Source organism: Podarcis vaucheri (genome assembly GCF_965113315.1).
Source record: "Podarcis vaucheri genome assembly, chromosome: Z".
In the NCBI taxonomy this organism is placed as follows: Eukaryota; Metazoa; Chordata; class Lepidosauria; order Squamata; family Lacertidae; genus Podarcis; species Podarcis vaucheri.
In genome coordinates this window covers 38,440,045-38,446,044 of record NC_138758.1, presented here as the reverse complement: position 1 = coordinate 38,446,044, position 6,000 = coordinate 38,440,045, and the positions used below count along the sequence as shown (strand labels likewise).

At 42.8% G+C, this 6,000-nt stretch overlaps 1 protein-coding gene across 13 annotated transcripts in view; it reads left to right on the top strand.

Annotated features, from left to right (window-relative positions):
- Positions 1-4,200: 4,200 nt before the first annotated feature.
- The window catches only part of PRRC2B (proline rich coiled-coil 2B), a gene marked incomplete at its 3' end in the record, with an annotated part of 70,911 nt that continues 69,111 nt past the window's right edge, over positions 4,201-6,000 (top strand). For 4 of the 13 annotated variants that reach the window (XM_082208074.1, XM_082208067.1, XM_082208077.1 and 1 more), the window contains exon 1: positions 4,202-4,488. Of the gene's footprint in view, positions 4,489-6,000 lie in introns of all 13 variants that reach the window. The other 9 variants (XM_082208071.1, XM_082208066.1, XM_082208078.1 and 6 more) reach the window with 4 other exon arrangements.

Here is a 6,000-nt window from a genome sequence, read left to right as displayed (position 1 = left end):
ACATAGTTAGAAATAAAAGAGACAAGAAAAAATATGGGGGGGGGGGGAACATACAAAATACAAAATATAAAAAAGTTAGAAAAAACACTTAAAAACAAATTAATCCTTCCGTATCTTACATTTCATTTCCTTGCTTCCCTGACCTCCTCTCACCTCCCTTTTTTGTACTGTATTCCAGTTCAATTGGTTAATTCAGCAAATCCTTTCCCTCTTTGTTTTTGTCTTAATCCTTTAACTTAATATTTTATAGCTTTAGATTCTCACCTATTAACCAGCCATCTTTTCATACACCTTTATGAAAAAATTTTAGAATTACAAAAGAAAACAAAGCAGAAAAAGAAAAAGAGAAAACAAGAAAAAACAAACCACATCAAACAATACAAGTTAAAAAAACAAAAATACACCACAAACACTCAAAAACAAATCCATCATTCTCAAATCCTCAACTGTCATTACCTTCTTTTTTTGACCTCCTCCTCCTCCCTTTTTTTGTATCCTGGTTATTAATTGTCGCAGCAAATCCTTTCGATATTTCATAATATTCTGTCATTACATTACCTTAATCTATTTTAATCTTATTTTACTATAAAAAACCTTAAAGCTTAAAACTTAAGTCTTATTTTTACCAACTTCTCATAACCATAATATTCTTACATAATTCTTTAAACATTTTTGCTAAAGCCAAGTAATTTCGTTCCAACATTTTTCTAACATTCATCAATTTTATAAGACAATCCTAGTAATAAAAAGAAAATAAAAACAATCCAATCTTCATCCAACGTCTCTTCCTCCTGGTCCCGGGTTTTGTCAGTCCTTTTTATCCCATCAATCTAGCGCATTAACCTGGCAATCTTGTATCTGAGGCCCTTAAGTCTCTTCCATGTCCCTTCCTCTTCTTCATATTTATAGCTGTATTTTCCTTTGTCTCCTGCTCCTTTCACTCGTGGGAACTCCAGCTTAACAATGTTTTTGACCCTTCTCGACAAATCAGCCCCTTTTCCATAGTCCACACTAAACTCCATATGGTATTTAAGAACATGTTTCAAAGTCCCTCCAAAATTAAGAGCCCCCACACCCCAAACATCTCATGGCCCATTGCCAGACTTGAAAAGTCCAAACATCCCTGCATAGGGGGGGGGCTATCCAACCCCCCATTTCCAAACCAGACCAAACTTTATCTTTCCAAATCTGGCTTTTTCCAAGTTCATTTGTCAAATCCAAAAGCTCATGATCCTGCTGGGCCACAGCTCCCTCCATCTCTGGCGCCCCAGATTCAGCAACATCCTCTTCCCTCAACTGTTCTGTCAGGGCATACTCCTGATTTAATTCCTGGGTGGGCTCCATATAATTTCCCACTGCCTGTTCAAAATTTCTGATCGCATCAGTCATCAAGTCCGTCTTCTCATGTAGCTGTTCCAGTAGGGCATTTGTTTTACAGAAAGCACACAACAGAGCTTCTGAATACATTGTCCTGCAAGGTCAGAGTCTATTCCCACGATTGTAATCAGTAACAGCTGCAAGCTGGTTACAGTTTCACAGTCTCCCTCTACGGGGAAAACTTCTATTTGTTCTTTCTTTTAAAGACAAGTCTGACAACAAAGTTTCCTTTTTCAGATATTTTGTCAATATTTGTTCCTTTAAAATGCGAAGGGGCACAATGGAATCACTATGTTTCTCTTCTTTTAGCTATCTGTCAAAGACGTTTGTCTCTGGTCAATGAGCTTCAAAAAACGTCAGTCCTGACACCCCGCTCCAGGATCAAGACAGTGGAAAGTTACTTTATTTTGCACTCACTTCTGCAGGTTTAAACAGTCCAAAAAAAAATCCCCCCTCTTCTCCTGCTTCCAAAGGGGGTTCAACAATTTTTAATGATGAAAGTTAACCTTTTACAAGCGATTTTCTGAGCTCTAGTTTGCCATGTCTTTGCTTTAATCTATCTACAAAGAAACGGAAGGCTGACTTCCTGTTTAGACCTTCCTATTTCAGTGCCAAATTGAAGTAAACTTTTAAGTCCAATTTTCCTTTTTGCTCGCAAGTCCTTATTTAAAGTCCAATTGTCCGAGATTTAAGTACTCACAGGTGATTATTTTAGAAGCCAAATTGTCCCAGGAAAAAGGCAGCGCTCTCCGGCAACGGCTGTGCGGCTTCACTCCACGGAAGAAGCAGTTGATTCTCAGCACCGCGCCACTTCCCCCTCTTCGCTCCGGAGCCTGTTAGTGGGTTCCTTTGCGGGTTGGGGGGGAGCTAAAGGTGCCCGCCGAGTCCCATGGTCACAGGCTTCATCCGCCTGTGATTTTTGAAAGGGTCCCCGCTTCGCCGTAGCGGAAAAGACCCGTTTCGCGTGGAGCTGGTCCCTCTGGATCAGAGGGAGTCCGCCATTGCTGATGGCGCCACCCTGGAAGTCCGGGAATGCCCCCTGCCTAAAGTCCTGAACAGCGGCTGCTTGTCTGTGTAGATCAGTGGTTTTCAATCAGTGTGCCATGGCACCCTGGGGTGACTTGAGGAACATTCAGGGGGCCTTCAGTGGGTCGTCCTTTCATTAACTTGCAGCCCGTATCTTCATGCATATATACATATCTCCCCATGTTTATTTCCCCAGGGGCAGAATGGGGGAATTCCCACTTACACATGTCCTGTAATGGAACCTCAGTGTAAGCGCCTCCCATAGGGGTGCCATAGAAAGAATGTGGTTGGTCAAGGGAGAAGTGGACTCAAAAAGGTTGAAAACCACAGGTGTAGATAATACTGAGCTACTTGGACCAATAGTCTGAGCTAGTATATAGCACTTTCTTATGTTCCTATGGTTGGGACAGTTCTGTTGCCTTACAGCTCTCTACTAATCATGTGTATTTGGAAGAAAGTCCTGTTGAACGCAATGGGTCTTGCTTCCAGGTAGGTAGGCTAAGGATTCAGCAGCCTTCGTTTTTAATGTAAATTAAGGGCTGCATCCAATGCTAGTTTGGCTCAGGAACAGACCCAATGCAAAAAAAATAACTAAATAAAATGGACATGACTTACTTTATTCTGAGTAGAGCTTAGCTGGTCACAATCCACTTTTTGTGACTACATTTTTGCAAGTTTTTAGAACTGCTTTTAATTGATGAATTTTGCTTATACGTTACCTTTCTCCTAGTCAAAGGCCAGAGGAGGCACACAGCATAAATTAAAACAGATACAACTAAAACTAAACCACATTATAAACATAAACATTAAAAACATTTTTAATGTTGTGTTTTAAATTGTCGTAACCCACCCTGGGACTTTAGGGCGAAGGGCAAATAACAAAACAACTGTTGTAAACAAAATCTGCCCTTCTTCCCTTATAGGATATCCAAGAGCCCATATAGAGTCCTTAAGTGGGTTCTCTATCGGTAGGAGAAAATAACAGAGGCCAACCAGAGAATACTGAGAAGCAAAGCAGGTAGTAAGCCTGATCTTTATTAAAGCTGTTGCAACAGGGTGCTCCCTTCACATGCAGGAGGACCCAGAACAAAGGTCTGCCCACCCTTATATAGACATTTTAAATTGCCCACCCTGCCGTCCAAGACTGCCCCCAGAAACATCATACCTACATCACGGAAGGGGTGTAGCCCAAGACCACCCCGCAGATGCATCATACCTACATCATAGAAAAGGTGGTCTACAGCAGAAATCTGAGTGCGTTGTTTATCTCCTGTCCGGCAGGTTACTTGTTAATGGTCACTTGATTGGATTACCTGGGGAGACTGGCCAGTCTTTTGTAATGATAAATACTTAGTTCCTATTCATACACAGACATACCCTTAAGACAGGATTTGTGAAGGAAAAGACACTGGGGAGGCTTTTCCATTTGCATTCGACCTTGCAGAGAAATATTTGAGGTCAATTTGGGAGGGACAAAATGGTTTCAGGACTTTTTCTGTGGGGTTTCAGACATGTGGTTTATATATGCAGTTATGAACATATATATATATATATATATATATATATATATATATATATATATATATATATATATGAGAGACCTTAAAATTATTATAACACAACCATATATATGACCTTAAAATTATTATAACGCAACCAACCACTCTAAGTGCTTAATTTTGTTGGGATCAGGTCCATTCTTTCTGTCTTTCTCTTTTCCCCTCTCTGATCTGCTCTCCCACCCATTTTTCCCCTTTTTATTTCTTTCTGTTCTTTTCCCTTCATCCCTCCTCAGCCAAAGCGCCCTGCTTTCCCCGGCGGGCCCGGCAGGCGCCGCTGTCCCGTTTCGCAGGCCTGGCCGCTGCGGGTTCAGCTGTTCACTCCAGCCCGGGGATTGACAGGCCTTTTCGCAGGAGGCGGAGGAGGCGGAGGCAACCATAGCAGACACTGAGAGGCAGTCGCGAGAAGCCTGGGAGGTCGCCGCCGCCTCTGCCTTGCAATCCGCAGCCATCCTGACCCCCGAGCCCCCGAGCTCCCCCGCCAGCCGGCTCCCCAGGCACATTTGGCTCCCTACAACCACAACAGGTGGGTATTGGGGGGCTCAGGATGCAGTTCGGGGGCTTTTAAGTGGGGCGAGGTGGGAGGCCGGGCAGTTATAAAATGGAGACTGTGGAAGGAAAGCGAAGGAGTGAAGTAGGCCAGGTTTTCCCCCACCCCAGGGGCGGAGGGGAATGGGTTTTACCATCCCCCCAACAATCCCATTAGCTCTCCCCACCTACCCCCCCCTTTTTGGCCCTTAAAGGGGTCGCAGGCCCCCCTTCCATATTTGACTTATTTCAGACTCTGCTGACCCCATTTTGTTTGTTTTTGTTTTGCAAATGCAAAGCAGACCTCCATCCAGTTTTGATGCCTCCATGCAAAAGAAAAGAAAAAAAATCCAGAGCAACACCCACATATGCATTTGGTTTAAGTCATTTTAGGGGTTATGAAATTATTGTTAGGTGCTCCTTGCTATTGCTGTTGCTATTAATTTGTGGTGGAGAGAGGGAATTGGAAGGTTTTGCAAGGGAGAATTGATGAAAGGGCGTTGGTTCCCCACCCCCCTCTGAAGTTTCAATAACAAACCGTGCAATTGTAATGATCGTTATTACTGCAAAATTGTGCGATGCTGATTTCAGGGATGGAGAATGGAGGTTTGTCCTTGGTTTTGGAGAAGATGTGGGCCAGTTAACACCCACCTCTTTCTATTCTCTGCCCCCCCTCCGCCGCTTCAAAACCAAAACATAAATGAGAGTGACTGAATATATTTCGGGTGCGCTGGATTGGGAGAGTCTTGACTTTTAATTAGTGTGTTGCCTTTCAGAGTTGCCATTTTGCCCAGGCTTCTGTTTTGCTTTTAAATCCATCTCTGCCTTCCATTGTTTTGGCCGTGCGTTGTGGTTGTGGAAGGCCTGGATATGTATATCTACGTGTGTGTGTGTATCTGTGTGTGTCCCCTGTGACTGAAACTGCAAAACTGTTTCTTACCTTCGATATTGGTCTCTGACATGCCATACATGTAAAACGTGTGTGTGTGTGTGTGTGTGTGTGTGTATGGGCATCTTTTAAAATAGCAACCGACATCACTCTTCCATTACGACACACCTGATTGTATACAGAAATTGGCATTTTTGGCGGGGGAGGGCACACTTTAAATAGGGTAATAACGTGGAATTTTATTCTTATTATTTCAAATGCAGAAAGATGAGGATTCTTTATTTTTTTAAAAAAAGAATGAATTTTTAATCTCAACGGAATTTCAGAAGTTTGGGTCTGATCTTTTTCATTGGTTGTGTTGTGATCCTGTTGCGGCTTCTTATGGGGGGCGGGCAGGATCCTGGCCTAGAGACTAAAAGTGGAAGAGAGGAAATTAAGGAAAGTCTTGCTTTGAGAAATGAGTGACATTAAGTGCGTGTTTGGTGTGGTGTAATGAATATTGGAAGTATATTGTTGGGTGATGTTATCCTCTACTGTGAGACTGGTGCGTGTGAATGGCTGTTAGTTTTTCTGATGTGGTCAGTCTCCCCCCCCCCCGCCCTTTTGTAGATCAAATTAGAA